This window comes from Anabrus simplex, chromosome 2 (genome assembly GCF_040414725.1).
Source record: "Anabrus simplex isolate iqAnaSimp1 chromosome 2, ASM4041472v1, whole genome shotgun sequence".
In the NCBI taxonomy this organism is placed as follows: domain Eukaryota; kingdom Metazoa; phylum Arthropoda; class Insecta; order Orthoptera; family Tettigoniidae; genus Anabrus; species Anabrus simplex.
The window spans coordinates 70,229,078-70,249,856 of record NC_090266.1 but is presented as its reverse complement, the minus strand read 5'-3'; positions in this window follow the sequence as shown (position 1 = coordinate 70,249,856).

Below are 20,779 nucleotides of genomic sequence, written 5' to 3'. Positions count from 1 at the left end.
CTACGGGAGTCAAATCATAAGACCTGTACCTGGCGAGGTGAATATGTTCTCGGACACTCCCCATGCTAAACACCATATGCTATTTCATTTACCCTCCCGTGTTTAGCGGTGAATAGCCTTATGGTTGAAGAGAGTATTTGTAACTGCTAATCCCATACTAGCACAGAATCCAGCAAATGCTTCCCATTCCTATTAACTTCCGTATCTTCCCCACATTTTCCAATTATCCTTTTGTGTCCTTCAGTTTTATTTCCAACTCTTACATTGAAATTGCCAATTTGCATCCTTACATGATGAACACACTGAGACAATTCCCATACTATTTCCTCCAACCACCAAATCTGCCCACATCATGCACTTATTTAAGTGCCTAACAGAAAGTATTTGCATGCAATAGTATTCCTGATGAACAGCCCAACCTCACACTCTGCCCTTCCCTTTTTAACACAATTCAAGTACACTTTATAGTCTCCTACCTCTTCCTCGTTATCTCCCCTTACCCAAATATCATTAACTCCTAACATATCCAGATACATCCTCTTTGCTGACTCATCCAGTTTTATCTCCTTTCTTACTAAATCCCCATTGATACTGATAGCTCACCATTGACTTCCATTGTGTTCGACAAGTTGTTTCTAAGGAGTCCATCGCTGTTAAATGGGAGTGGGTCTACGTTACTACCATAGGTCTGAGGCTTCCTTAAACCATTCTGAGAATGCTCATTGACAAATTCTGAGAAGGAGGATGCTACCCTTACTTACACATAGTCCAAGTTAGGATCTCACCTTTAACGGGATAGGGACCATGGTGTACTGCATACCCCTAGCTGCTCAAGCACAAGGAGAGCCATAATTCAGGATATGTCTGAAATGTCCACTGCCAATCCATAGCAACTGGTATCCCGACTCTCAGGACCACTTACTAGGCCACTCAGCCATTGCCCTCGATTCACAAACTAGGACATGACTACAATAACCCATACCAGGAACCATTTTTTTAAACATTTGCATTCACAGTCAATATAATACATATATGTACAGAGGTGTAACAGGTACAGTGTGAATCTCACATAAGGTGAACTTGTGTGTGGGCTTCATGAATAAAATAGCAAGATTGTTTACAGCATGGCATAGTATTATTGAATAGCATTTAATCTATTAGTATTTTCTGATAATTTAATAATTTTATGATCTGTTTTCCTGCATATGTTATAGTGAACAAGATGGAAGGCAGAGGCATGGGTTGAAGGTGATAGTTGGTTTCTTAGTAGAGAGGAACTGTTAGTTAATTGATTGAAATATGAAATAGCTGGTAAGAAGCCATGTGAATAAACTTTCTTCAGGGTATGCTGGTTGCCACTGATCACATCTGCAGGTAATGCTTTGTATAACTGTGAGTCTAGACAACTTAGATTTCTGTGTCAAAGTAATGTGTTTTGGTACAGAATACTTATTCCAGTTCTGTCTTGCAGCCTAGTGTAAATTTGTGACTTGTGTTCTTTGCAGAAGGGTTTTAAATTTTTATGCATGTATAGTGTCAGTGAATGCACAAATAGCAACAGTCATAATAGAAGTTTCCTGAACTCATTACTCATTGCCACACTTTATCAGCAGGCCTATAGTCAGAGGATTTATGGTATAGCTTCCTCCAAAACTGTCATAACCTACTGTAAGTTAAGGGAACTAAAAATATGATCAATTTTGGGACTCCAATGGTAATCTCTTGCTCTCTGGCAGGTTCATTAAATTATTACACTATGACAATTGATGCTGGAAGAGACATATTTGATTTTAAATTGGTAGCCTATGAAGTCTCCTACTGCACAATGACTGGATACCTTAGAAGAAAATGAAAATGCATTGAGCAAAGTTATTGATGAACCACTTTTCATAAGTATTTTGCTATCTATGTAAGCATAGGAACTCAATATTATAATATATAAATGCTATTTGTTTTACATCCCACTGAAAAGATATTTTGTTTCTGAAATTGCCAAGATGCTGGGATATAGTCCTGCAGGAGTTCCCTACTGTGCCAATACATTTACCAACACAAGGCTTCCATACCTAAGCACCTTCAAATGCCACCGAAGCGAGGAATGTTCCAACATACCAAAATGGCTGAGAAGACTAGTGCCACTTGAATTTAGCACCCTGGTAAGTTATAATCTTCATGATGATATGTATTGACAAGCAGTTACAATATTAAGTTATGCAAAGGTTCACTTATTCAATACACATTTATTGAAGATGTAAATTATTTAAATGTTACGACATCTTGATATCGTTCAGCACCCTAGTATAAAACAAATTACACATCTAGAGAACAATTTCCCTAATGAAATGGAGCATTCACTCAACATAACTATACCTTAATACATAGTCTTGAAATGATAGGATCCATTCAAATGAACCAAAGAAATATATCAAATAAATGATTCATTAACTTTTGGAAGTCTTTGAAGTTAAGATTTGTGTATAGTAACTTTCAATGCAATAGTTGTTAACTAGCATGTGCTTTGAGTGATTTTCTGATAAAGGAGCATTTAAGGAATACCTATTTATTCTGTATAACTCCTCAAACACAGGTATAGGGAAATTATATTTTGTTGTCAAAATACTTTGTACATTCATTCAGCCAATTTTGAGGATCAAACCAACTTTTGGGATGAACTCTCAACATATGCCACACTGTAATTCTGTGTTGCTTTGTGTAAATCTTTGGTATATTTCTTATTTTTGTTAGAATTGTGCTTTGATGATTAAAATACTAATTGACTGCAGTGAATCTGACAATTAATGGGAACTTTTTAGGATGGATTATTTTCTAGAAAATCTCAGGTATGATACTGGTAAAGATATACATGTAGGCCCAGTGCTTGAGTAATGATTAGCAAGTCGTGGGAAACATGTACGGTACCTACATATGTGGTTATTGCGCAAAACAGAATCCATAATGACCATAAAACTATGATAAAGGAATTCACTATATAATGTCAAAATTGTAGATACCGGGGTACCGTATTTTACCTCCTTCCTTAGTACGAAGCAAAAGATTAGGAAAGACAAATTTTACGGGCTGCGGGACGAAGAGCAACACTTAATGAAAAATGATATTGGTGAAATATCGGAAACAAGAAGTTGAAATAACATTAGCTATGGAAAATGTTTCGAAATTGCCTACATTTCCTGTCCTGTTTCTCTATAGTTTGCAAATGTTTTTATATTAAGCAAACATGTTGTTTAGGACAATCATATCCGTATGCTCATTAAGAAATATTTTGTATGTGTTACCTTGTTAGCGGTACTCCTCTTGCCTAGTCCTTCACGATCTTAATAATGTGATGTTTACCTTGAATGGGTACAGTAACAAGAGCCGCCAAAGAGAAGCTACAATGACCATGGAACTCTTATAAAGAAATTAACTGTATAGTGTCATCATTGCAGTTACCGGCACTCCATCGATCGATACACTCCCGGCACTAAAGGCCATACGATCGATGAACTAAATAAACCTTAGTCTCTCTCTTGCTCTATCAATTATGTGTTGTAGTTCAACACTTCTTGACGTGGTCACGGGAAGTTTAATCTATAGATATATAGATTATGTAGTTTCTGAGAAAAATGAATTTCAATTCTGCCGCAAGAAGCGTTACTAGTTAATAATTGATCTTGTAGCCAGAAGAGGGGCAGTGTTTCCAGCATCATAAGAAATCTAAAACGTTTGCTAACATTGATTTAACCGTGGTGTACATGTCCTCGGACACTCCCGGCACTAAAGGCCACACGATCAATGACCTAAATATAACTTGGTCTCTCTCTTGCTCTACCAATTATGTGTCGTAGTTCAATATTTCTTGACGCGGTCACTGGAACTGTAATCTATGGATTAATAGTACTGGACCAGATACTAGAACTAATTCTCTCTTGTTGGTACGGTACCGGTAATGCAATACAAGGGCAGCTCGCGAACAGTGGCGGTTCGTGCATGAAGGGCTTTTAGGCGCCGCCCCGCCGCCTTTATCAAAACACGTAACATAATTTCACTCGGTAGCTGATTATATAAAGAGATGGACAAATGTAGCAAAGTCTAATTTATGGTAATGTGTTATTCAGTTATTCAATGTTATCTTTACTGTTTCGGCTGTAAACGTTTCGCTTTTTTATTTTCAAAGACATGGCAAAGGCTGTCTGACCGTGGCATCCGTTCAGCAAGCACAATGTTTTCTCTTTAGTCCAGCACAATGTTTTCTCTTTAGACATTAGGCGGTCGGGTGCTGGCAGGAGAGCCCCCCCAGTAAGTTCCTAGAGTTTAACAAGAGTGAAGGGTGCGGGAGGAGACTTGGAAGACGATTTGGTCTTGTCAGGGGAAGGAAGAGTGCATTTAATACTTGGTCTGTCCGGCAGAGCCCCTAGCAACGTCGCCAACCACTTTACAATGTACCTAGCCCTTTTCCCACACGTCTTACGTTAACTGTGGTTAGAGGTTAATTCTAAAACTGTTTACAGAACAATGGATTCAATTAGACTGACTATTTAAACAATTCAGTTCTAAAAATAAACTAAAATAAAGATTTAAATGTAATCATAAGGCGACGGCACTATTTGTACGTTGGTCACATTGCTTTGAGATTTGAGGAAGCCGAAAGGAACTCGGGCGTGCATTGTTTATTTGTTCTCGTGAATGTCATTGTCGTTTGTGATCAGTGAAACAGTTGAGTGTCATAGTAACCGTGATTGCAGTAGCTGTTAGCCGGCTAATGTGTGTGTGTTTAAATGTCATTGTAGTGTAGTGTTGCTGTGTAAGTGCTCAGTAGACAAAACTACGGAAACATAATAGTTTAAATAACATTGTTAATTCTACCTTCAGTTTTAAGTGTCGTGTTAATATCTTCATTCGTGTGTTTAGTACTTATCTGCCCATTTGAAAACTAAATGTTAGTCTTAATCTAGGAAGACAAGGAAGATGAATTCTGTAAATAGTATTTTAAGTAGCGACGGGAATTTAAGTTTTGAACGTAGGATAGAATTAAAGAAATTAGGGCCTCCTCGACCGAATTTAAATATTGCACAAGAACAGAAGAGTTACAAGAACAAAAATGCATATACTAGGAAATTCAGTCCGTCACTTTATAAGCAGGCTGACTGGCTGTGCGGATGTGAGATCAGGAATGCGTTCTTCTGTTACTCTTGTTTAGCAATGCATGTCGTTGACGCTCAATGGACATCAATCGGGGTATCAGACATAAAACACCTAGGTGAAAAAGTGAAAAAGCATAAAATGAGCGAGAAACATATAAACGCTGGTATTGAATTTGCTATGCTTGGTAGAGTAGATATTCGATGTCAATTAGACAGTGCATACAGACTTAAAATTAAACACTCAAATGAACAGGTTTCGAAGAATCGATACATTCTTAGTAAATTAATTGATGCTTTCTGTAGGAAGTTTGAACTAGCGCTGAGGGGCCACGATGAGACATACACATCTGATAACCCAGGCATTTTTCGAGGTTTAGTCAATTTAATGTCAGAGCTAGACAGCACACTGAAAGAACATATCGAAAGAGCAAATAACAGAGTATTTGTTGGGTTATCTAATACTATACAGAACGAGCTTCTGAATTCAATCTATGCCGTGTGCCATCAAATGATGTCGGAAGAAATCTCTCAAACAAATTTTGTGGCTATTCAAGTTGATGAAACCACCGATTGTTCCACCTTATCTCAACTGGTTTTTGTTGTACGGTACGAGCTGAGTAGCAAAATAAATGAAAGATTCATAAGTTTTGTGTTGCCTGATAATCACCCAGCAGAAGGCATTACCTCTGCAGTATTCCAGGAGTTGGAAAAACTTAAGCTGGACCAAACTCCGGACAAAGTCATTGCGCAGACGTACGACGGCCATTCAGTAATGAGTGGAAGGCAGACTGGCGTTCAAGCAAGGGTCAAGGTCGTTTACAAAAACGCTCATTTTGTGCACTGCTACGAGCATCAATTAAATTTAATTGTTAAGCGATGTGCTACTCAGAATAAGCAGGTCAGGATCTTCTTTTTAGTAATTTAGAAGGGTTTTCATCATTTTTTTTCAAAATCTGCGAAACGAACTGCTGTTTTGGACGAAGTGGTAAAAAGGCGCATCCCAAGAAATGCCGCCACAAGGTGGAACTTCAAGGCACGATGTGTAAGTACGGTTTTTATGTACAGAAATGAAATATCTGAGTGTCTCGAGAAGATCGCCGATGACAATAATGATTGTTCGACAGTGAGAAAAGCCGTAGGCCTAAGGAATCTACTGAAGGATCCCGATTTTCTATTCTGGCTAGAGCTATTCTCTAAAGTTATGCCTCACTGTGACTTTCTATTCAACGAGCTTCAGCACCGCGAAATTGATAGTACAAAAGCTCAAAAAAGTATATCTGATTTCAAGTTATCGGTGCAACGAGTCAGAAACTCTCTGGATGACGACCATCACTGGCTTAATGGCACATACACCACCGATGGAAATCCAGCAGGCTCAAGTCAGAAACGCGCACGGCTTGAAGATAATAGGAAGATTGCAGCGAGAGAGGTGTGCGATGTTATTTTATCCGGGGTAGAGGACCGTTTTTAGTTCAGTGACCATCTGTCTGTTGCCAAACACTTCCAGCCTAGTTTATTGAATTCCAAATTGCTGCTAGATTATTTCCTATTAACCAAATTGAAGTAAGGCATGAACTCTCAGTTTTATACGGCAGAAGTGATTTTGCTAACGCTTCAGGTGCCCTAACTCTTCTGAGATGCATTTGTGATAACAACCTGGAAGTACTTCTTCCCGAGTCAATTAAGTTATTACGAATTATTTGTACAATTCCGATGACAACGTCAGAAAATGAAAGGTGTTTCTCTACCCTGAAAAGGATTAAGTCGTTCACTAGGAATACCATGGAGGAAGACCGACTTAACGCACTTGCTATGTGCTCCATCGAGAAACAGGTGTTGGCAGTTCCTAACTTCAACGAACGTGTCATCAACCACTTCGCAGAGCAGAAGGAGAGGAGAATGGATTTTGTATACAAGCAAGTCAGCTAAGGTATCGTTACCTACTTTCTGTATTATTTTCATGTGTATCTTCATCCCGTCATTATCATCATCATCATCATCATCATCAAAGTACGAACTTTATACTTATAATAACAATTGACTGACATTTCGTAATCTACTAGAATTGTTTTTCGGATTCAGTTGTTGAGTTTTCTTGTTAGTGGTTTTCGCTCTGCTGTCTTCACACTTCACTTCCCTACATGTGTTGTAATATATTAGCCTACGTTTTTTTGAACCTCAACCTGAAAAGTATATCGAGTCATGAATTTAGCGGTTTTGTGAACATGAGGTATATGTTTATTGTCGATGTTTTAAGGGTATGTAGATTGTAATGCTTCCGGATTTGCGGTGCTTTAAGTTTCTATTTTTTTCCGCTTCGCCATATTATCTGATTTTCGCTACGTGGTCGTTCTGCCTCGGAAAAGGATGCCTACAGTATTTAGCCAGTGTCATCGGATTATTATTATTATTATTATTATTATTATTATTATTATTATTATTATTATTATTATTATTATTATTATTATATTTCATCTACAATTATCGTGGTGCTGGCCAGTGAAAACTGGGCCGTCGGAGCGGGGGGTGGGGGTGGGGGGTGGGGAGGAGGAGATGACGGCACAGCCCTGCCAGAGTAAAATGTCACGAACCGCCACTGCTCGAGAATTAGTGCCGTTATGTCATGGCATCAACAGGGCAATAACGAAAGAATATGAAATTCATTTCCTCTGAAGTACAGTTTACATTAAATTAAATTTCAAGGAAAGCGCGCAAACCGACATGCGCTCTTGTGGCGCTTGTTTGAGTGTGCGAGCCGTATCTCACTGGCACCACTTCCGAACTTAAGACACCGTACAAAGAGTGCTTGCTTGGGTTTGTACGTGTTGTTAAGGGCTGAGTGAGTGCCGGAAGCTGCGTGATGCAACGCTTCAAATTCATCCACTTAGTGCAGCATGTACCAAGCACAAGCCGGACCACCAGGTGGGCCACTATCGCTACGTCTCTCAGTTTAGAACAGGAAAATATGGAAGTGGCCAATATTCTCTATAGTGTATTTGCTTGTCATTAAAAGATATAATAGTCGTCAGGTACAGTGGCAAAATCGCTATAAGCCTATTGGTAAAGCTTGTTGTTTGCACATTGTGTTTGCCATATGCTGTGCAGTAGTGGTTGAAATAATACAGCAGTTTTGACTTGTAGCCAGTTTTCCATGCTTTAATGTTTCTTCAATCAATCAATCAATCAATCAATCAATCAATCAATCAATCAATCAATCAATCAATCAATCAATCAATCAATCAATCAATCAATCAATCAATCAATCAATCAATCAATCAATCAATCAATCACTACTGATGTGCATTTATTCCAGTCGCCCAGGTAGTCGATTCCTTATCTGTTGTTTTCATAGACTTTTCTTAAATGATTGCAAAATAAATAGGGAATTTATTGAACATCTCCCTTGGTAAGTTATTCCAAACCCTAACTCCCTTTCCTATAAACGAATAAACGAATATTTGCCCCAATTTTTCGTCGTGAATTCCAACTTTATCTTCATATAGGTACTGGGCGCGCCGGGACTGGGACAAATCCATTGCCCTGAAGACAAGACGTCTGTAGAACGATAACCAGAGGGTCTTTATACGTAGGTGGATCAAAAGGTTAGTTGCACTAACGCTCCGAAGCAGCACGCTGTGTGTAACAAACGTGGGCACAGCGGAGAAAGGGACAGACACTGCCCACATACCTGTTAGGCAGGTCGCTGTGGTGTCTCGTCTAGTATTGTGTGAATAGTGGCCAAATGCAATGGCGCGTCAACTGGACTTTCACTCCAAATATGAGGTGCGTGCAACAATCCGATTCCTATGGGCCAAAAGGAAGAATTGCACGGACATTCATCGTGAAATTAGTGTTGTGTATGGGGAGCGGGCCATTTCCCGGCAAGGTATTGTAAAGTGGTGTCAGCAATTCGAAGCCGAACGCACGGATATCACGGACAATCATTGCGAAGGCAGGCCTGCAACGTCCAGGACCCGTGCAAGGGTCAACAGTGTGAATGCGATCATTAGACAGAACCGACGCATTAAACTGATAGAAATCGCAACGCAGCTGAACATGTCGTATGGCAGTGTGTTCGCCGTTGTTCAAAAGGACCTTGGATATCGTAAGCTATATCAAAGATGGGTCCCACGTCTTCTCACCAATGAGCACAAGGGAAACGTTTCCAATACTCCCTGGCATTTTTGCAACGCTATGCCGCAGACGGCAACGGGTTTCTGCGGCGAATCTTCACAGGCGACGAATAGTGGGTCCACCACTTCACCCCCGAAACGAAGCGAGCATCAATGGAATGGGTGCACCCCTAATCACCACAACGAAAGAAGGCCAAGGTTCAACCTTCAGCCGGTAAGATTATGGCGACAGTGTTCTTTGACATGGAGGGTTTGCTGCACGTGGAATTCATGCCGAAAGGAACGACGATCAACGCGGCGTCGTATTGTCAAAGGTTGCACCGGTTGCGTAAAGCGATTAAAGAGAAGCGCCGGGGGAAATTGAGCGCCGGTGTGATTTTGTTGCACGATAACTCAACACCTCACAACGCCCACCAAACGAGAGAACTGCAGCAGCGTTTCATGTGGGAGGTCTGGCAACATCCATCTTACAGTCCCAGACCAAGCGCCACCTGACTTTCATCTGTTCGGTAAGCTCAAAACGGAGCTCGGTGGTCGACGTTTCCAGACCGATGAGGAGGAAACTATGTGGAAAAGTGACGTTACAGTGTATGTCGTTATAGTCGTGTTGCTGTTGTATAGGTGGTGTAATAAATGGCCATAACTGGGAAGTGCAACTTATTTTCTGATCTGCCCTCGTATAAGAGCCAACTTATCTTGAAGGTTATTGTGGGTGAGGTGCAGTGTAGGTGACCATGGGACTGGATTTTCTTTAAGGTTCAATCACCCAGGTGAACAGGATGCTAGTATACGCAAGAACCAACTTTTTCTCTAATGAAGGCTATTGTGTGCGAGAAAAAAATTGCAGTGTAGGTGTGCATAGGCTAGATTCGCTTCACAGCTTGTTGAAGAATATCTACCCGCTAAAGTGAAACAGGATGTTCGTGGAGACTTATAATTTTGAGTGAAGGATAACAATCAATGTTATCACCCGAATGGTAAGGAGTGGAGGTGGGACAGGGAGTATTTAAGGACCAGAGCACAGCTTTCTATCATCTAGTTAAAAGAAGAGAACTTCTCTACTAATTTTCTTCCTTCTTCAGTAAGTGAACTGATGTTTATTTAGTTTGCTTTCTTTTTTCTAAAAAAGAATTAATGTTTTGAAGTAATGGATATGCTACTGAAATTAAATAAGACAGCAAATGCACCTCAGTTTCATAACAAAAAAGTAAGTGAGTTGCAAACTAACCATCCTTTTATGTGAAAGAACTGAGAGCAGTGGAAACACGTTTAGGAAGGAAAATAATAGCTGACATTGAGATTGAAGATGAGGAAACAGTAAGTGTTCTCCTACTAGCTCTATTTTCAAAATCCGCTACAGATGGCTTAGAAGAAATAAACTCACTTAAAAATAAACTCAAAAAGATTTATAAAGGCATGGAGGAGGGTTACCATCAAGTGTGGTTTCTCAGATACCATTTTTTCCTTATTCGCATAAATTTTGTAATTTTAAAATAATATGTGCTGCTTCTTTTCAGTTTTGTGTTGCTGTGATGAAGTAGAAGATGATTTAGATTAAGGCGAAATCAGAAAATCAAGCATATGCTATTCTAGACAGTCATCGGTTACATATACATCAAGGGGGAGGAAGTCTATGCTAGAAGACAGGAGGAACAACGTGAACCAGGACAACTGAGGGCGGAGCAACACCAAGAAGTGAATGGTAATTGTATAGTATTATGGAACAGAGAATGTGCTCTTTTTAGTTTCACAGTGTATGTTAGTAACCTTAGAAGAGCTTACGAAAGCCAGCAGGAGGTAACAGCTGCTGTAGTGAGATTTATATTTACCTTGTTGGTTACAGCACAATTGTTTAACTGTACAAAATTGAATTTTCCTTTTCCTCAGATGACTCGAATAAAACCTTATTACAGGAATGCATTGCCAGGTAAACTTCAGGACGAATTTCCAAGTGAAGCTGTTTACTGTTCACTAGATGTAGTAGAGAGTGAGCTAGCTCGATGGTCATACTGTGCGATGACTGACTGTACATTCTTCGTAAGTCGTTGCTACAGCAACTGTTGGAGTTGCCTTCAGAACACAGAAAATTTTGGCACCAGAACGTAATTTCTGACTACATTTTAGTCATGGTGTTTCCTTCGAACGAATACAGAAAATTAGACATTACTTTACAGACGGATGAAGATGAGGGAAGGATTCAAACTCATTTTGATGGCTCACCTGGTTGCTTTAGTGAGTTTATGAGAGAGGTAAAAAGATCTCTATTAATTTCGTATAAGTTTGAACCTAGCGGGGAGGGTGCAGAAGCTGCTCAGCTAGAGCTTATTGAATATCTAAGTGAGTTAGAGGAAATGCGTAATCGGATTATAGAAAATTATTTACACGCTCAGAATGTTAATCAGCTAACTCTTCAGATAGAAGATCGGTCTGTGTGAGAAGGGAAACAAATTGAGGAAGCCTATAGTCTAAAAGTGTACACATTGGCGGCAGTAAATGATAAAAGCGAATTCTTAATCTCGGAAAATTTTCTAGATTACTGTTACACGTAATGCCTCCTTAGTATGCATCTTCAGTGACACCTAGGCTATCTATGACAGCTGTTGTTGGAGCTGTAAAGGATCAAACCAGACTTCAGGCTGAATACCCAACATACATATTGTTACACGTGGTTTAATAAATATGTGAGGAAAACACTAAATACACAAACATTGATATTAAATACTGTTTTGTGCACACATGGTCATCGCGATGAAATCGCAAACAATTGTTTTAATACCAGGAACACTTAAATTAATATAACGTACGAGAATGGTTCAATGAGCACGTATCTAAACCAATTCAGAAAAAATGACAAACTTCAAGGCTCATGATTCAGGTTGGTCTCTGCAACAAATTTGCACATTGAGAATAAACATTAATTAATATGTTGGTTTTCACTTGGAGAAGTCGCAGAGTAGCCTAACATTGCCTTAAATAATTAGAAACAAGAAGGCAGTTATTAATTTGCAGAACACACATGATGCTTGCTTTGCATGGAGTGTGGTTGCTGGCTTCCTTCCAGCTATACAAAACGTAAGTCGCGTCTTCTTCTTACCCACATTATAATTTAATATTGAATTTAAAAGATATACCAATCCTGATGGAAATGAGATATATGAAATAATTGAAGATCGAAACGAGATATCTGTAAATGAATATGATCCTCAGTACGATGAAAACAACTGTGCTTGCATAGGAAAGAAAGAAGATAATAAACAGTTTACCCTTGTTCTTTTGTGCATTTCAAACAAAACTTGTGAAAAGCATATAGATCTATTAATGCTTCAGATAGGTGACTTCTATTTAATAAAGAATCTCGCTCGTCTTTTGGTCTAATCTCTTACGCAGTCTGTGAAGAAAATTTTGTATATGCAGACGATGTTTTTCGTACTGCAATAATGAGGAAAAATTAGATTCGCATAGTATTGATTGTAAAAATTTCCGATGGCAAGAAGTATAATGCCTTCGGATAGTGAAAGACTAGTATAAGTTTATTAAAGAGACAGTGTATTTTACTGTGTATGCTGATACATAATACTTACTAAAACCTACGTCGAATTGTTTTCAAAATTATATTTCTCTGCACTCAACTCCACTACACGAACATCCGCCATACATCATGGCTTGTTATTTACATTGTAGTTTTGATAGAGATTTGTGCTCTTTCAATTTTTATTGAGGTAAAGATTGTGTTAAATGGTTTGTAGATGAGATGTATAATTTATTAGACACGCTTACATCACATTATTTTGAAAACAAACCGATGTTGCCTCTATCTGTTGAGCTAGAAAATTATTTCCTCTCGTCTACATTATGTCACATATGTGAGAAAGAAATCGTAGATAATTAAATAACAGTTCGCGATCATTGTTATTTAACTGGTGATTACTGGGGATCTGCACATCATAACATAACTGCCTAAAAGAGGGTATGGTGCAGTGAATTTTGGAGGAAACATTAAATTTTTGACGGTGAACATGGAGCGACATAAGAAATTTTCAAAACTTATACATTAAAACCGAAGACAATTTGCTGAACTACGATCTATAGACACATACACCTTTATTTCTTTTCACTAGACAAAATGTTATCCGTAGTTAGCGAGGATTCAAAGCTTGTAATGAGGCGATATTTCAGTGATGATTTGCACTTCAAACTTGCTTCTCGGTAAGGAATATTTCCATACGAATGTATCACTAGTATACATGAGTCAGAGGATACTAGTTTACCTTCAATGAGTTCTTTCTTTACCTCTTTGAATGGCGCAATTCTATCGGAAGAAATATATGCGTTTGCCCACGTCATATGGTATAAGTTTCATTGTAAATCATTGGGTGAATATTCCGATCCTTTCCTAAAAATCGACACTTTACTCTTGGCTGATGTGTTCAAAAGTTTTAGATTGAGTGGAAAAGAACACATGGCATCGATGCCGCTCATTTCTACACTACACCTTCTAGGGCCTGTAGGGGTTTGAATAATATATCACATGTTTAGCTAGAATTGCTTCAACACCTTGACATATTGCAGTCTTTCGAACGCTCTATACGCGGTGGTAATGTGTTAGGCTCTATAAGATGGATATGCTTAGCCACCATTTTGGTTCATGCATGCACAATGGACAATGTGATCAAACTCGAGTTTCTCCTACGAGCGCTTGCTTCGTCACCTTTCACGTATTGCTTTAATCACCGCATGCATGGACAGAATAGTGTTATATTTGTGTGCGTATTTATTACATAATGGTGTGTCGTTCTGCACGTAATTGTAATAATGTCTCTACTGCGGGATACAGGTTGTTTAGATTCCCGTCTGATCTGCATTATGCCTCCATTGTCTCTGCTACACCTTCTACTTCAACTGCAGACGTAAACCTGCATCCAGCTCCCACTGACATTACTACACCCCTTAATTCAGTCACACTGATCATTCAATATTAAGTTCTGCCCCAAAGTTCGGCAACAGGAGTTCATCATCCAAACACCACAGTTACAATATTTGTCAAAACTAACTTCATATGACAGAAATAATTTGTTTAACATTGGTGGTAGTACAACAAATGCATTATTGAAAACCTCTCTCTCTCTCTGCTAGGGGCTTTACGTCGCACCGACACAGATAGGTCTTATGGCGACGAGTTATTGAAAACCAAGACCTGCGGTATATGCAGACAGGTTTTAAACTATGAACTTTCTGACTCAAGCTCTGAAACATTCGTATTTTGTTTTTAAATTTGGGTGGTCTAAAGAAACCAAATTGTGAAGTTATGAAATTAACTTGTAAATGTGAGGCCTTCTATAGCGACTATAAGTATTATATACTGTAAAATGGTGCAAGTCTTGTAATGGAGAAATTTCTGAGTGATAAATGTACCAGTACATGTTCTCCAACGTGCTGTAATTGAAAAGAAGAAATGTTAGACATTTCTTAAAAAATTCGATCCTATGCTGTTGTGGACTTTAACAAGAATGTCCGGAAATGAGGTAAAATGTATGGAACTACTTCGGAAAATAAGAGAAAAATGTAAACAAGGAATGGAATGTTTTTGTTTTATAAATATTGTAATAAAAGGAGACAGTCAATTTGTAAAATATTACTTAAATATCATATTTTTTTAAATGTGCTGCCTGAGCAAGTTAACCAATGTTGCAACCTTTTGAAGTGTAACAAGGTGAGTCGTGTTGAGAAATCATACTACTTTCTTTTCAAACCAGATGAATCTCTGTAAAAGCATAAATGTACTGTTAACTATGCCAAAATCAAATTTTTAAATATTTTCCACAGCTCGTGGGTCACTTCCCTTACAAGTCACTGGTAACTGATTATCAGTGCAATACTTCAGATTTGGAGAGAAGATTCAGCTATAGAAGTTGTTACTCTATTCCTATTTTCTTCCTGAATGCAATTTATAACAACATAATATTTGTTTCATGAATATTCGGTTGAATAAACTAAAATCCTCTGTTCATTACAACTGCATAAACTGATTAGATTTATAACACTCACCAAAATGTAATTTTGCACATAGAATGTATTTTTTAAAATACTGGTAAATAAGAAAAGGGACTAAATTTTAGAGGAGAGAAATAAACTCAAAGAATCCCAGTTACTTGGGTGTGTTCGTCTTCGTACATCACATTTCGGTGTTATCTTTGTTCTAAGAATATATTACTTGACATTGAAAATAGCGCTTAACCAATTTCAGGCAAGTATGAAATACCGACTGAGATCATATGGTATCAAAATCTTCTATCACAATTTATATATCTTCTACACTGACCGAGTACCACGCCATATTCCACGATTTAAGAATGACAGTAGCCTATATCAATACCACGGATCCCCCATTTCATTTTATGATACCGCGGCGCATAACTTACGAACAATCTATTCTACTTATCAATAATAATAATAATAATAATAATAATAATAATAATAATAATAATAATAATAAACCAATTTGTTAGTAAGCTATTTTTTCTAATGTTTCTCCATTGAGAATACATGTCTAGTTTGTTTGATTTATAAAGACAAATTATCAACGACCTTGCTTTTACACTCACCGTCTCGAGTAACAATTACACAATTGCACAATAATGTACGAAATATAGTAATATTTATGTTGAGTAACCATCTGAGTAATACTGAGAATGAGTATTATTACAGTATGTTAGTTTAGCATTGTTTTCTGGCGTGGAAAACAGTAAGAAAGAGGGATGCACAAGGCTGAGGCGGTCAACTGCCTTACCAACGTAGTGCAGGAATGAACCATAATGGCGGGCGAGCATACCTAGTCTTTAGAGAGCCCTAGTAATGTGCAATGTGTCACATGGCATGCAGTAGCAAATAAAAAGCACATGCTAACATGACAACCTGAATCATACGTAACAATGACGTTAACAATTTATGTGGTTTCGCTATGCAACAATTCATTTCAAATGGGGGTTTCAAAGGGTGGAGAACTCTGAGAACTCGGGCATTTTGAATACAGGAGATGAAGGTAATGTAGGGTATATGCTAGAGGTAGATTTAATTAACCTGGAACTTCATGACAAACATTCCAATTATCCTTTGTGCACTGGAAATCTAAGAAACTATTGTGCACTCTTTACAATGAGAGACGGTATGTTTTTCATTATACACTATTAAAGCCGTGTGTAGAATTCGGTTTGAAAGTAGCTCGTATTCACAGGGCAATCTAATCTAATCATAGCGCATGGCTTAAAAGCTACATTGATGTTAACACTAAGGAACGAAAGCTAGCATAAAGTGAGTTTGAGAGAGTTTCTATAAGTTGTTGAATAATGCAATTTTCGGTCGTTCGTTACTGAATGTAAGGAAGCTGTGCGACATAAAATGGGTCACACGGTGGAGAGGTCGTTACGGTGTTTGTTCCTTAATCTCAAAAGCAAACCTCAAACGTCGTTTCATAGTAGACGATCATTGTATGATCATAGAAATGAAGAAACATTAAATTCTTCACAATCAACCAGTTTACCTTGCTGCTTCAACTTTAGATTTATCAAAAATGAAAATGAACGATTTTCTCTACAATGTCATTTGACAAACGCTGATTTAAATTCACAACTATTATACACTGACACCGATAGTTAAATTTAATATATAAGTGTTCGTGAAGGAAAATTAAGTTTTGTTTGACAGAGGGAACTATGACGAAAGTAATCCTTTCCAAATTGAAGGGAAAAGAAGGTGAAATAGGTTTAATGAAGAATGAAAACGGTGGAAGTGTAGTTGAAGAAATTGTATGCTTGCGGCCAAAGATGTATGCTATTAAAGTGTGTGAAAAGGAGAAAATTACTTTTAAAAATAAAGGTGTCAAAAATGTTAGCGATCATCTTACAATTGATCAATATAGATATTGCCTTTAAGAGGGAAAGCAACTGAACAAAACTACAAGTATACATCAATTTCACTTCTCATTCTGTGTCCACGGTTCGTCAAAATATATTAGTATTCTAATGTAATCATGATAAAAGGTACATCACCGACAACAAAATTAATGTATTACCATTCGGCCATTATGATCCTTCAGAGAAAGAATAGGCAAAATGAGAAGGAAGAAATTGAAACGGACAAGTTACTCCCGTATAACCAATGTGTAGCGGCCATCTTGCCTCGGATGCTCTAGCACTCAGTAGTTGCGTGCGGGCGTCATCTTGCTTAGTAACCCCTGGGGTAGAAGCCTCCTTCGGCACCAGTTTTGTAATAGTTCTGTCACCTCCACCTTTTCCTCATCCGTTTATACTTCCGTATGTAGAAAGAATGTAATTTGTTATCGCTTGTCTTATTCACTCTGTAGTTAATAGTGGTAAAATACATCTACACTATCTTCTATTTATCGAGAAATAGTAGGAGAAGCTCTTTTGTCTTTAAGAGAATTGTAATCCTATTTATTATTAGGTATAATTTAATTTATGGAGATTTTATTTTTGATCTCGATGAATTCGTTTTTCAAGGAAAAATAATGACAAAATAGATTATCATTGAGCGGATAGATCTTTTCTCCCTTTTTCGTGTTCCTATTCCTGTTATTGCTTTTATACTAACCTATGTGAAAGTTTGAGAATTAAAATCATTCTTTTCATTTTACACTTACTTATTTTAAGTAGCTTTTTACATTATTTATATGTTTTAGTTTTTATATAATGTACCATTTTTGTTTTTTATACATTTAAAAACCTCGCTGACGTTCTCTATTCCTAAACTGTTCCTGCTTTAGGGGTAAAAGTTGATGCTACTCCAGGTCGACTAAATCAAACGAGTTTTTTTTAATAAATAGACCTGGTCTCCACTCTTCTTCCATCCTCAATCTTGATGCACCCAATCTTTACGCACACCTGCAGAGGTAAAATGAACTTACTTGTTAGCAAGATTAAATTAAAAAAGAAGGCATGTAAAAGAAAAGCACTATCCATTTCTTCACCTTAATTATTGTTGAATTAGTGGTTGAAATTAAGCTCTTTTGTATTTAAAAGAATTGTAATCCTATTTATTATTATGTATTGTTATGTATTTATATTATGTATAATGATGGCAAAAGGTACATCACAGACAATCACCCCTCTAGGTATTTCACGCATGCTGTTTCCGATATCGAAAAACTTAAGCAGTGTGTTTAATCTCTCGTTTATGTATAGTTCGTGATATAATCGGTTCAGAACGATTTTCTTCAGTCTGATTATTTGCATTACGAAACTTGATCAACATACCATACAGTGCACTGCAATCGCCAGTACTGAAATTAGCTACACCTTTTTCATTTGGGTAAAAGTTTGAATTTGTGAATACGGAAACGGATTGTATATTACAATGGTCGAACTCAGAAGAAGCAGCATTAATTTTAGTTCTATCGGTTTGGAAACAAAGCAGGAAACATCTCAGTTTTATCTTTGTGACGTAGCCATAACTATCCAATTTATTTTAAATGATTTTGAAACAGAGGATAACTCATGATAACTCCACGATCGAGATGGTACAGGAGCAGCAGGATTCGTATATCAACTTTATGCGTTCAACTCCTTCCCCGTCGGATAGTATTAGAGTCGGTAGTTTTATATAGATTTTACGTACTTTAACCTTAGATGTATCTCCCTCATTGGCTGCTAACAATGCCCATTGGTCATTTCTAGAAGGAATAAATATAAATTCAAGTTAACAGTTCATAACAGTTCATAATTGGCTTCCTGTAATCCTCCGCGAAACCACAAAGAAGACGGAGTGGGATGATTGTAAGAAACATTTTTCTAGTTGCGAGAGCAAACTTCTGGTGCTGTAGAAGTGAAGGAGAATAACCAGCACCTTCAAGTTATAGCAATTCATTTTTAGACGAAGAAGCGAAAGTTTTTGTAGTACTTGTTGTACCTACACGTCAAGTTCGTTCAATTCCCTTCCCATTTAATTCAATGCGAATTGCTCCACAGTTTTTATCGGGGCAGGCTGAAGATGAAGGTGAATCTACTGTGCTCGATTTAAAAATTTCAACTTCTCCGTGAACATACGCTTCAGAAAGTAAAAGAACATGCTCTTGGTTGTGTACAGGAACTCGAACTTCATCGTTGTTTTCAGATTTCGTGCCAGCGTACGGATGATAACTCCTTACTTCTGGCCTGACTACTCTGATGACAAATACAATTTCATCTGTTACGTTGAACATAATTCTTCCTAACTTTACCTAGATTATACAGTACACGAAAAGAGACTAAACCAGTTTCTAAAGGAGGAATATCATTTATCTTAAAGTAGTCGGTAGCCTAACGACTGCAAAGATCTTTATTATTTGCAGTTCATGCTTTTCCTTTAGCGTACCTACATGATAAAACTTTTAACATAGCGCTAAATCTCACTACTCTGTCGGCTTTCTCTTTCAATCCTCGCTTTATTAGCTGGTTGTTATAAATACAACCATGAATTTGTTGTTCGACTGTTCCTTACTCGAATGATCGTACATAACTTTATACTTTATGTTATATACTGTACCGGGAAATAGTTATGGGGCCACAGCATGGGAAGGATCTCAGGTAGTGTGCGGTTGCGATTGGAGTCGGTACAGAGAAGGATGATTTCGCAGGGCGAATAATAGATGGTAATTAAAAGTTTTGGCAATATTTATTGATAATCTCAAGCAAATCGCCCTGCCTCTCCTTCATCAAAATTAAATGTTCACTTGATCTCTTCAGAATGCAATTACGTAAATGAAACATATGCTCTGTTATAATCCTATACATCCACTCGATGTTAATAATGTGCAAAATAAATATCAGTTTTCCAAGATCTTAATACACCCTAAAGTTCATCTAGGATCTCTCATATAAACTCACATTCAAAATAACATTCTGATCAGAGAACTTCATTCAAGCATTTGTTGATTTACCAATATTTTTAAATTGCAAATTAAGTCCATCACGTGTGGTGAAGACCTAAAATCTTTCTAAAATTATTAAACATAATATTATCTTACACTTGCTTTAGCAACCTGATAGTTCAAATTAAATATTTTCAGTCACTTGCTGAAGAAATCCTACAGTTCATGTAAACAAATTGTACAAGATTGTTAAATAGTACACTTGCCATCTGACAAGCCCTAGAGTTCATCTAGTTATTGTGCAATGATTTCAGTTTACACAATTTCGAAGAGAAACCTAAAGTTCATTGAAATATGACTTGAAGTCTCCTACAATTTCTACAAGCCGAATTCACAGAATTAAAAATTACGAAGCACTTTTCATTTGACCAACGTAGCACTGTTGAGTGACTGAGTTCATTATTAAAAGGTGATTACTCGCTTAAGAAAACGTAAAATACACATATATCACCTGTATTCTGCTCATAAGAATGGATGAAGTACAGCTCTGCAGCTTGGTGACTGGAGCTTCCGCAGGGAACAGCCTGAACTCGAACTCGGCACCAGCAGCGCACCACATTCCATCCCCCGACTACACCACGTTT